This window comes from Heterodontus francisci, unplaced genomic scaffold (genome assembly GCF_036365525.1).
Source record: "Heterodontus francisci isolate sHetFra1 unplaced genomic scaffold, sHetFra1.hap1 HAP1_SCAFFOLD_43, whole genome shotgun sequence".
NCBI classification, from domain to species: domain Eukaryota; kingdom Metazoa; phylum Chordata; class Chondrichthyes; order Heterodontiformes; family Heterodontidae; genus Heterodontus; species Heterodontus francisci.
Genome location: NW_027141852.1, coordinates 4,510,043 through 4,522,873, shown reverse-complemented (window position 1 = coordinate 4,522,873; position 12,831 = coordinate 4,510,043). Strand labels below are relative to the sequence as shown.

Here is a 12,831-nt window from a genome sequence, read left to right as displayed (position 1 = left end):
CTGTGGTGGGGAAGAGACAGTTGCCCACCTCTTTCTCTGAATTGCCTCCAATGCAAGTATATCCCTCCTTAAATAAGGAGACCAAAACTGTACACAGTACTCCAGGTGTGGTTTCACCAACACCCTGTACATTTGTAGCAAGACTTCTCTCCTTTTATACTCCATTCCCCTTTGTAATAAAGGGTAACATTCCATTTGCCTTCCTAATTATTTGCTCTACCTGCATGCTAACTTTTTGTGATTCATGTACGAAGACACCCAGATCCTTCTATACCGCAGCATTCTGTAGTCTCTCGCAATTTAAATAATATTTAATTTATCTGTTCTTACTACCAAAGTGAATAACCTCACATTTTCCCACATTATACTCCAGCTTCCAAATGTTTGCCTGGATCTGAGAGGCCCTGGCGGAATCTAAAATGAGCATCGATGAGCAGATTATTGCTAAATGCGTGGTGATTGATAGCACTGTTAATGACATCTTCCATCACTTTGCTGATGATTGATAGTAGACTGATGGGGCGGTAATTGGTCAGATTGGATTTGTCCTGCTTTTTTTTTTATGGACAGGACACACCTGGGCAATTATCCACATTGTCGAGTGGCTGTTTGTGTTGTAGCTCAAAAAAAAATTATCTTAATAAATTATCGGCTGTAAGCACGTTTGTCATCGGGTTGAATAATTTCTGTGTGAGGAATGTTCCAGCATCATAAACCAGGGGAACGTGCTGACTGAGCTGTGTCTTCATCTCTTCTGGGCAGTCGGACAGTTCACCCTTCATTCTGCTCTGATTCACTTTCCCAAAGCGGATCTACAGATTCTCACATCTGGAGACTGGGTTTTCTTGTTAGGTTCCTTTTGATTTTTCTTGCTCCTGAATGATAATATATGCCAATCTTGGATCAACCTTGCGTTGTGTCCCAGTCTTGGTTAAGAGCGACACATAACGGCACCAACACTCTGAAACAAACAACACAGTCACACTTGCCTTCAGTGAGATTAATGTTGAGGCGGTTTCCATGTCGAATGCGATTGTGAACAAATTTCTCACGAAGAAATTGTGGGTGATTTGAGTATTTGCACTGAATTTCTGTGCAAGAAGGGACAGTTTCAAACAGCCATTCTGAAATCACTTCCTTCACAAAGACAAAGACTGTGCTGTCTTAACGTGTCACTCAACTTCACAAACAAATTTGAACTCGAAATTCAGGAGAAGACAGAGTGGTGAATGATTGACAGTGTAATCTTTGGATGAGAAAAGATACTTAACATACAAAATCCAACATTTGAGCTAGCGTGTAAGATTGATCTTTCCATGGAGATGTTCACTGGAACACTGGAACAGGCCCAAGACAGAAATGTTGACATGAGAGCAGGGGGGAGTGTTGAAACGGCAAGGAAACAGAAGCTCGGGGTCATGCTTTCGGACTGAGCAGAGGTGTTCGACATAATCTGCGTTTGGTCTCCCCAATTTGGAGGAGACTGCAATGTGAGCAGCGAATACAGTACACTAACTTGAAAGAAGTACAAGTAAATCGCTGCTTCACCTGAAAGGAGTGTTTGGGCTTTAAATAATGAGCAGAGAGGAGGGAAAAGGGCAGGTATTATATCTCCTGCGATTGCATGAGAAGGTGCCTTGGGAAGGGGACGCGGTGTCAGGGATAATGGAGGAGCGGACCAAGGTGTCGTGGAGGGAACGATCCCTTCGGAATGCTCACAGGGGAGGGGAAGATGAGGTAGGTAGTGGCATCACGCTGGAGGTGGTGGAAATGGTGGAAGATGATCCTTTGGATGTGGAGGCAGGTGGGGTGGAAAGTGAGGACAAGGGGAACCCTGTCGCAGTTCTGGGAGGGAGGGGAAGGGGGAAGGCAGAGGTTGAGGGTCCTGTCAACTACACTGGGATGGGGGCAAGGGGGGGGGGTTGAAATCTGGTGATGTTGTTGAATTTAATATCAATCACTCCTTGAACTCTCTGCCGATGAAGACTGAAAAAGGGAAAAACAACCACACAACAAGGGTCTCAAATCCAAGACCCTGAGATTAAAAGTCTCATACTCTACCAACTGAGCTAACAAGGCCTGAGACAGTACTTCTACTCTGAATCCACTTCCAGAAGCCCCAAAGTGTGAGAAATTCCTCTCACTCATCAATAATAAAACTGAAATCTTTTTACATTCCAAATGCTGCCATCTATTTTGTCAGTATTTATTTCTCTCTCCTTTTTATTTAGCTCATGCATTTCTTCAGAATTTTTTTTTCATTTATATCTGAGGGAAGAAATGAACAGATCTGGCAGCTCAAAACTGGGCATCCATGAGGCACTGTGGGCCATCAGCAGCAGCAGAATTGTATTTAAACACAATATGTTACCTCCTGGCCTGGCATATCCCTCACTCTACCATTACCATCAAGCCAAGGGAGCAATAGTGGTTCAATGAAGTGTGCAGGAGGGCATGTCAGGAACAGCACCAAGCAGACCTAAAAATGAGGTGTCAACCTGGTGAAGCGACAACACAGAATTACTTGCATGTCATATAGCGGAAGCAGCATGCAATAGAGAGAGCTAAGCAATCTCACAATTAACAGATCAGATCAAAGCTCTGCAGTCCTGCCACATCCAGTCCTGAATGGTGGTGGATAATTAAACAATTAACAGGAGTCACAGAGAGTCATAGAGTCACACAGCAGAGAACCAGGCCCTTCGGCCCACCGCGTCCATGCCGACCATAATGCCGATCTATACTAATCCGACCTGCCTGCATTAATTCCATATCCCTCCATGCCTTGCTCATTCAAGTACCTGTGCAGATGCCTCTTAAATGTGACTACTGTTCCTACCTCCACCAGGCAGCTCATTCCAGATACCCACTATTCTTTCTGTGAAAAATTTACCCCTTTGACCCCCTTTAAACCTCCTCCCTCTTAGCTTAAATCTATGCCCTCTTGTTTTAGTCACCCCTACCATGGGAAACAGACTCTGGCTATCTACACTATCTATGCCTCTCATAAAGTGTGACGTAGGAGTAAAGAACGAGTGGCCAAGAGGAGGGAAGTGGCACGGCCTAGAGCTAATGGCTGGAGTGGGGGTTGGGGGGCTGGGAGCGAGTGGCAGGAGAGCTGGGTGATTCGAGTGGGGAACAATCATCCAGGGGAGCAGCGAGGTGGAGAGCGAGCAGTTGAGGAGAAGAAGCGTCAAGGCCGAGGGGGGAGAGCTCCAACCTCAAAGTCTCCCATTCAGCCGCTTCCTTCAGCTGAGTGAGAGGCTGGATACACGATGACGCTTTAGCGTGAATGTGCGAAGTTGGACCATGGGCGGATATGCGATGATGTTGGTGCTGAGCCATGACATCATCCTGTGCATGTGCCACTTAACCCTGGCAAGATGTAGCTGTGCCTATGCGCAGCTTGGCGCTCTCCGATGATGTCAGAGGGCCGCTCTGTTGACAGGAATCACATTGTGTCAGCAGTGCCCACAACCCATGAAAGAATAAAAAAGAGATTTACCACAATGGTAGCAGGGTGAGGGATTTCAGTTATGTGGAGAAATTGGAGAAGCTGGGGTTGTTCTCCTTGCAGCAGAGAAAATTCAGAAAAGATTTGACACATTTGTTCAAAATCATGAAGGTTTTCAATACTTTAAATAAGGAGAAACTGTTTCCAGTGGTAAAAGGGTCAGTAAGCAGAGGACACAGATATCAGGTGATTGGCAAAAGAACCAGAGGTGACACGAAGAACCATTTTTTACACAGTAATGTGTTGTGATAAAGAAAGAAAAGACTTGCATTTATATAGCACCTTTCCTGACCACTGGACATATCAAAGCACTTTGGAGACAATGAAATACTTTTGAAGTGTAATCACTGTTGTAATGTCAGAAATGCAGCAGCTCATACCCACAAACAGCAATGTGATAATGACCAACTGATCTGATTGAGGGACAAATATTGATCACAACACCAGGTAGAATTGCTCTTCACTTGTTTGAAATTGCAGCATGGGATCTTTTACATTCACCCAAACATGCAGACCAGGTCTTGGTTGAACATCACACCTGAAAGGCAGCACCTTCAACACCCTCAGTGCTGTACTGGAGTATCAGCTGTGAAATCTGAACCCAGAAGCTTGTGATTTCGAGGTGAGTGTGACCAACTGAGCCACAGCTTTTACCTGAGTCTCAATCCTTCGACCAACAGTTTCTCTCTATCAGGTCTGTCACAGCCCCTCATGATTGTGAACACCTCTACCAAATCTCCTCTCTAAGGAGAACAACCCCAGCTTCTCCAATCTATCCACATAACTGAAATGCTAACCACACGTTGCAGAAAGGAATTTTTCCTCATGTTCCTTCTGGATTTGTGAGTCACTTTAAATCTGTAACTTTCGGTTATTGACCGTTCAGCAGTTAGAAACAGTTCCTCAGTATTTACTCCACCTCAAACCTTCAAGGAAACTCTGTAAAGTAACTGAAAATCAAGTTGTCAGAAGTGGGATTTAAACACATGCCTCCAGTGAAAGCTGCAACCTGAACAGAGAAGCTGAAACCGCTCAGTCACCTCAACTGTTCAGACCTTTTTGACCTCGTCATCACTTCTGTACTTTGAAAGGTTCACTCAGTTCAGGAACTTGTTCAATGTGACTGGAATGCTCAGTGACTGGGATATTAACTCCCCCTGGTTTTCCTGAGCTTGTTCTCGGTGCATGGGGATGTTTGTCCTGGGCCGTGGAATCTTGCATCCCTGTAATGGACATTAACCCACTGATTGAATCTGTATTCACTGCTTTCCGCTGGTGCTGGGTAATTGCAGAGCGTGGGGCTGGAATGTTGCTGCTTGTCCGGGCCTCACTCACTCTGGGAAAGAGTGAATAATTGATGCGTCTGTTTCTGTATCTGAAATGTGACTTCGATCTGCTGTTATTAACCGAGGCAGCGCTGCAGAAGGATACGTTAATAATCTCTCACTAATCAACTGCAAACAGTCAGAATGTGTAACTTTGAGCAGCGCTTTCTGCACCGTCAGGGCTGGAAAATGGAGGGAGGGAGAGACAGTGTCAGTATCTGAGTGGAGACAGCACTGTACAGAGAAAGAGCCAATATACCGGGGCTGAGACACAGTGCATCTTTTCACATTTAATCACAATAATATCCACAGTCAGGAACTTAAAATGATGAAAAACCGAATAGCAAGAGCAAAAATACGAAAACTGAGCAATTATAGATTAGCTGATGAGCTTTCACTGTGTTACCTGGTAGTCTACTGTTTTATATTCAATGCTCTCTCCACTGTGGCCAGGGAATGATTTCTTCTCAAGGGCTGAATATTAACAAAACTTCTTGGAATTTAAAATCTTTCAAAATTAATTCCATGGAGCTAATGGGGAAAAGTCAAATAACAGCATCAATTAATGGGGAGCTGGTTGGTGATGACGTGGATGTGTCTGCAGTGTGCAGGACCAGACTGTTTCTATAGATTCACAATGAATGTTCCACCCTTTATTTGGAACAGTAAAACTGATCGTGGACAATGGCTATTCTGGTTGCAGCAACCTGAAGATTTAACTCATTAACACCCTACTTTAGGGGAATCGAGAAAGCACAACACCCAGCTCTGTCAGTTAGCGTGCTTGTTTGTTAACCCACAATTTGTTGGTTCAAGCACTTAAAAGAATGAGGCTTTATTAACTTAAACTCTTCTACATCTGCTGTATTACTCTTGCTGTTGATTCTTCAAAGATAAGGTTAATCAAGACTTTCTTTGTGAAATCCATGCTGACTGTGCTTTATTATATTTTCATTTTCATATGGATTTTCTACTTTTGGGGATTACAGGATATTGTCTTTTTTATTGATTTTATTTTTATTTATTGCATTTATTGCCCATCCTTAATTCCCTCGAGAAGGTGGTGGTGAGCTGCCTTCTTGAACCACTGCAGTCGATGTGGTGCTGTTAGGAAGGGAGTTCCAGGATTTTGACCCAGCCACAGTGAAGGAACGGTGATATAGTTCCAATTCCAGGATGGTGTGTGGCAAAGAGGGGAACTTGCAGGTGGTGGTGTTCCCATGCATCTGCTGCCCTTGTCCTTCTAGGTGATAGAAGTCACAGGTTTGGAAGGTGCTGTGTAAGGAGGCTTGCTGCGTTGCTGCAGTGCATCTTGTGGATGGTACGCACTGCTACCACTATGCGTTGGAGATGGAGAGAGTGAATATAGTGAATGAGGCGCCAATCAAGTGGGCTGATTTGTCCTGGATGACGTTGAGCTTCTTAAGTGTTGTTGGAGCTGCACCTATCCAGGCAATGTAGAGTATTGCATCACACTCCTGACTTGTGCCTTGTAGATAGGGGACAGGATTTGGGGAGTCAGGAGGTGAGTTACCTGCCGCAGGATTCCTAGTGTCTGACCTGCTCTTGAAGCCATGATATTTATTTGGCTACTGCAGTTCAGTTTCTGGTCAATGGTAACCCCCAGGATGTTGATAGTGGGGGATTCAGCAATCGTAATGCTGTTGAATGTCAAGGGGAGAGGGTTAGATTCTCTCTTGTTTCAGAAGGTCATTGCCTGGCACTTGCGTGACTCGAATGTGAAATATCCTTATTGTAGGGTATTGTATTGTACTGTACATTGACTACACTTGGAAAGTCCTTCATTGGCTGTAAAAGGCTTTACAAAGTCCTGTGGTCATGAAATGCATGTGTTGCATTTTCCATTGTTATCAGTGTCATTTTGATCAAAAGATAGGTTTCGTGAGCACAAGGTTTAAATCAATGTTGATTCAAATAATGTAAAAGCATCTATATTCTTACACTATACTTAATAATCACCATCTTCCTTTCCTTACAGAATACAATGTTTTTGACCCTGAAATTGATTCCACAATCTCAGTTCCTCAGACAATTTCAGCCCAGTTCTGATGAAAGATCACAGATCTGAAACTTTAACTCTGTTTCTCTCTCCACAGATGCTGTCAGACCTGCTGAGTATTTCCAGCATTTTCAAGAGTCTCGATTTAATGAATAGGAAACTTGTTTCAGATCAGATTGGGAGACAGTGTGAAACCACTCCATTGTACTCATGTCTGCGATTCTGAGGACAGTTGGCTGTTAGTGGAAGACATCATTAATTAAATGTACCTAGCAACAGCTCAGACCAATTATTATTTTACAAGGTGGTGTGATGGCCATCCAGGGGTTAAAAGTAGGGATCTTGTAAGGTTTCAGTGTGCAGGAACATGAGAAGATCTCAGGGGTAAAGGCTCAGATCATCGACCAAGTTCTCCACCTGATGAGGGATCTAGGCTGGACAAAGAGGACCGTGACACTCTGAGACCAAGCTCGACCAGTCCACACACCTGCTAGAGCTGTAAAGTTATATTCCCCAAGTTTGTTCAAGATAATTTTACTTCCAATTATTAAGTACTATTTTACTCTCAATAAAAGTTCTGGACTTATTAATCAAGTATCCTGTTGCTTTAATTGGTTAAAGTCATGCCCAAAGAGATTGTCCACAATAGACTTTCCAGAACTGAAAGATAAGTCTGCAAGGATTACTAATTTTACAGCCCTGTTTAAAAAGAGAGATAAACCCAGGAACTACAGACCAGTTAGTATAATGTCAGTGGTGGGGAAACTTTTAGAGACAATTATCCAGGAGAAAATTAACTGGCACTTGGTAGAACATGGGCGAATAAATGACAGCCATTACAGATTGGTTAACAGAAGATTGTGTATGAATTAATTAATTAATTAATTTCTTTGATGAAGTTTCACAGAGAGTTGACCAGGGTGGTGAGGTTGATGGTGTGTGTCTGCACTTCAAAATTGTGTTTGAAAAAGTACCATAAAATAGACTTGTTAACAAAATTTGAGCAGATGGGATTAAAGAGGCAGTGGCAGCGTGGATATAAAATTGGCTGAGAGACGGAAAGCATAAAGTAGGGTGAATGCTTGTTTTTCAGAATAGAGGGACTAATACAGTAATGTCACTGTTGTTGCAGTGTGTGCAGTGTCTGACCCTGAGCTGTCCTCGGGAGGGGGCTGTTTGTGATGTTCCTGTGGGGTGTATTATCATCAGGGGATCTCTCTGAGCTGTCACAGGGATGGGGCAGTGTGTGATATCCTTGTGCATGTCATGCAGGCCCACTGGCGTGTGGTTCCATCCTGATGCCAAGAAACAGAGCCCCATCTATGGGCAAAAAGTCTCACTTCCCTGTGGGTGTCTTGAGAGAGAAGAAGGCTGAGGGAGTAAACCTGGCCAGTAAAACCGGAGTGGAGTCCCGTCGGCGGTTACCTGTTACTTATCAGGTAGTTTTCCAGCAACTCCTCCAGCAGAGCTGGTCCCATATAGTACTGTTTTTTTCATTTCCTTTGGACAATATTAGCAATGCTGAGAGGGGTTCCTGATGCTCAGTGTCTCCATACTATTTGCCCAGGCCTGTGCCCTGGAGAGGACTCTCCAGCTTCATGGTTAAACATTAGCAAAACATGGGAAGAAACAGTTACCGATTATAAGCTCTCACTCAATTGGTGTAGAGTATGAGCACCAGGGGTTACTTTTGACAGTGGGAGAGATCATCGCGTCTCAATGGATAACTACCACCTCCTCCAAGCTGTGCAGCCCCCAGTCAGTTAGGTGCTGTCCTGCCACGACCTACTTGCTTCAATGGGTGCTTGCAGCTTCGAGAGATATCTCTCAACTGGCAGATTGATAATCTATGCACCAGGCAAGACAAACGCAACAAAGAAGACACCAGTGCTTTGCATCACAAGCTGGAATGTAAGGACCATGTGTCCTGGCCTTACTGACAAACTTCTGCAGGTTGATAGCACACACAAGACAGCTGTGATTGACAAGGAACTCACAAGGCTCAATGTGGACATTGCTGTGCTGCAAGAAACTAGACTCATTCAAAGTGGATCCCTCAAAGAGAAACACTACTGAAATGGAGTCAGTTACTGCAACTAAGAAGAGAGCCCTCATGAACTACAAACAAGTCCCCAGCAAACAAACTCTAGATGCTCTCAGAGCTGCCAGAAACAAGTCTCTGCAGACTGCTCGGCACTGCACCAATCAATACTGGTTAAAACTCTGCAACAGCATACAATCTGCCACTGAATCTGGGGGATGCTAGAGGGACATATGAAGGAATTCAACACACCAAGGTTCCTTAGACAGCACCGTCCATACCCGCAACCTCTACCAACTAGAAGGACAGGGCAGCAAATTCATGGGAACACCACCACCTGCAAGTTCCCCTCCAAGCCACACACTACGTGACTTGGAACTATATCGCCTTTCCTTCACTGTCGCTGGGTCAAAATCCAGGAACTCCCTCTCTAACAGCACTGTGGGTGTACCTACCTCACACAGACTGCAGCGGTTCAAGAAGGCAGCTCACCACCACCTTCTCATGGGAAATGAGGGATGGGCAATAAATGCTGGCTTAGCCAGTGATGACCACATCACATGAATGAATAAAAAAAAAATTATGGAAGCAACCGGCCCAGCAGTAACTAAATCAGCACCTTTGAAGACAAAGACAGGGACAATCATCACTAAACCTAACAAGCAGATGGAAAGGTGAGTGGAGCATTACCTTGAACTCTACATAACGGAGAACATTGTCATTGAAGTAGCTCTCAGCGCCATTCCAGACTTCCCTGTCATGGAGGAGCTGGACAGCGACACCACCACAGAGCTCAACAACGCCATTGACCGTCTTGCCAGTGGTAAAACCCCGGGAAATGATGTTATTCCACCTGGAATCATCAAAAGTGGAAAAGCAGCTCTGCTGCAGTATCTCCATGAACTTCTGTGTCTCTGTTGGAAGGGGAGATCTGCGCCTCTAAACATGCGTGATGCAAACATTGTCACCTTGTGCAACAATAAAGGCAATCGCAGTGACTGCAGCAATTACCGAGGCATCTCCTTGCTAAGTATTGTGGGGAAGGTCTTTGCTCACATTGCTCTGACCAGATTGCAGACCCTGACATCACATCTATCCTGAGTCTCAGTGCAGCTTCAGAGCTGGTAGATCGACAGTCGACATGATTTTCTCACTTCGGCAGTTACAGGAGAAGTACTGTGAACAGTACAGACCACTCTACATTGTCTTTATAGACATCACCAAGGCCTTCGATCTTGTTAGCAGAGACAGACTCTTCAAACTGCTGTGGAAACTAGGCTGCCCTCCTGAACTCTTGGGCGTCATCTCTTCTTTCCACGAGAACATGCACATTTCCGTCAGTTACAATGGAGCAACATCAGACACTTTCACGATCAGCAGTGGGGTAAAACAGGGCTGTGTCCTGGTGAAAACTCTCTTCGGAACGTAGGAGGAGGCAGTTTCACCTGTCGAGCCTGCTCTGTCATTCAATTACATCCTTGCGGATCATCTCCCTCAACACCACTTTCCCGCGCTCTCCCCACATTCCTTGATGTCATGAGTATCAAGATTTCTATCAATTTCTGTCTTGAACATGCTCAATGATTGAACTTTCACAAACCCCTGAGGTAGAGAATTCCAAAGATTCACCACCCTCTGAGTGAAGAAATTCCACCCTATCTCAGTTTGAAATGGCCTTTTAAATGAAACTTTAAGGAATACAATCCCAGTTTCCTCATAAGACAATCCCACCATCCCTGGGATTAGTCTGGTAACCCTCCGTTGCACTCCCTCTGTGGCATGTATATCCTTCCTTAGATAAGGAAACGAAAACTGTACACAATACTCCAGCACGATCTCACCAAGGCTCTATCCAATTGCCGCAAGACATCTTTATTCCTGTACTCATGCCCCCTCGTGTTAAGGCCAACATACCATTTGCCTTCCTAATTGATTGCTGCACCTGCATGCGAGATTTTAGTGTCTCATGAACAAGGACACCCAGGTCCCTTTGAACATCAACACTTCCCAACCTCTCACCATTTAAGAAATATTCTGTCTTTCTGTTTATTCTACAAAGTGGATAACTTCACACTTATTCACATTATATTCCATCTGTCATTTCATTCACTTATCCTGTCCAAGTCCCCTGGAAGCCTCCTTGTACCCTCCTCACAGCTCACATCCTTTACAATTGTCATATATCTCCATGCTGCTATTTTAAACTTTCTGTGACTCAGATGGGGGTGTCCACCTGCATACCAGAGCTGATGACAAGCTGTTCATCTTGGCAAGACTGCGCACCAAGACCAAAATGAGTCAGTTCTTGGTCTGTGAGTTGCTGTTTGCTGATGACGCTGTGCTGACATCCCATAATGAAGTTCATTAACAGCAGCTTGTATATCGGTTCTCCCTGGCCTGCAAGGAGTTTGGACTGACGATCAGCATCAGGAAGATCAAAGTTATGGGCCAGGACGTAGAGACTCCACCTTCCATCAACATCGACAGCCTCACTTTGGAGGCTGTCAACAGCTTCACAGACCTTCGATCAACAATCACCAGCAATCTGTCCCTTGAAACTGAAATCAGCACCAGGATTGTCAATGCTGCAGCTGTCATGTCAAAGTTGAGAAGACGAATGTGAACCGACAGCAAACTGATCGAAAATACAAAGCTCCACATGTACCAGGCTTGTGTTCTCAGCACCCTCCTTTATAGTAGAGAAGCATCAACAACTTATGCAAGCCAAGAAAAGCAGCTGAACAGCTTCCACCTCCGCTGTCTCAGATGGATATTGGGCATCTCCTGGCAGGACAGAGTGCCGAATGCAGAAGTACACCAGCGTGCAGGGATCTGCAGCATGTTTGCCCTCTTGAGTCAGCGGTGACTCTGTTGACTGGGTCATGTGTGCTGAATGGATGACGGTCGCTTTGCCAAAGACATGCTCTTTGGTGAGCTTGCTATCAGCACGAGACCAACAGGTCACCCACGTCTGTGATACAAGGACATCTGCAAAGCGAGATCTCAAGCCGACTGGGATTGGAGTCGATGCATGGGATGTCCTTCCTGCTGACTGGAATTCCTGGAGAAAGGCATTCAGGAAGACCATGGGAAAAGCAGAGGACAAAAGAAATGACCAGATGGTGGGAAAGAGAGCTCAGAGGAAGGAAAAATTATCAGTCGACCTCGGGCCAATGATATTCATCTGTACCAGCTGCGGAAGGGATTGTCACTCACGAGTCGTCCTCTACAGCCACAACAAACGATGTTTAATACAGAAGTAACGTACACCCCGGGTGTAGCCCATCGTCTTCCGAGACGGACGGTTGCCAATTACAATTGCAACTATAGCTACAACTACTAGAGCGGGTCAGAGGCTGGGAACTCTGCTGTGACGAACTCAGCTCTTGACTCGCCAAAGTCTGCCCACTATCTGCATGGTCTTCCTCTGATTTCAATTGCTTACACATTTGCAATTTGGCTCTGTAGCTTAGTTGGTTAAAGCATCTGTCCAGTAAACAGGAGAGCCTGGGTTCAACTCCCAGCAGAGCCTTGTTTCACAGCAGCAACATGCTTGAAAAGTTTCATTATCAACATTGACACCTGTGTCTTGTGAACTTTAATTCAAAATACATGATGAATTTCAATTGCATACAAAAATAGCCTTTGTGAAGGATATGAGTTTGGAATGGCTAATCCTCCTTCGACAGAATTACAGTGCTAATACATCAAAGGTAACTTCTTTGCCATAAATTTGTTCACAGTCACATTCAACCTGGAAAACAGCTTGATATTAATCTCACTGAAGGAGAGTGTTTGTGTCATTATGTTTTGCTTTTAACCGAGACTGGGACATGACGCAAGTGGGAGGGTTTATCTGAGGTTTGGAATATTTGTCAGTCAGGAACAAGAAAAATCAAAGGAACCAAATAAGAAAACCTATGTCTCATGT

The 12,831-nt window shown here is 44.6% G+C and overlaps 1 non-coding gene across 1 annotated transcript; it reads left to right on the top strand.

The window, feature by feature from the left end:
• The first annotated feature begins 12,358 nt into the window (after nucleotides 1–12,358).
• On the top strand, nucleotides 12,359–12,432 carry trnat-agu (transfer RNA threonine (anticodon AGU)). Its single transcript has one exon. It is a non-coding gene; the product is annotated as a tRNA-Thr (tRNA).
• Nucleotides 12,433–12,831: the final 399 nt, after the last annotated feature.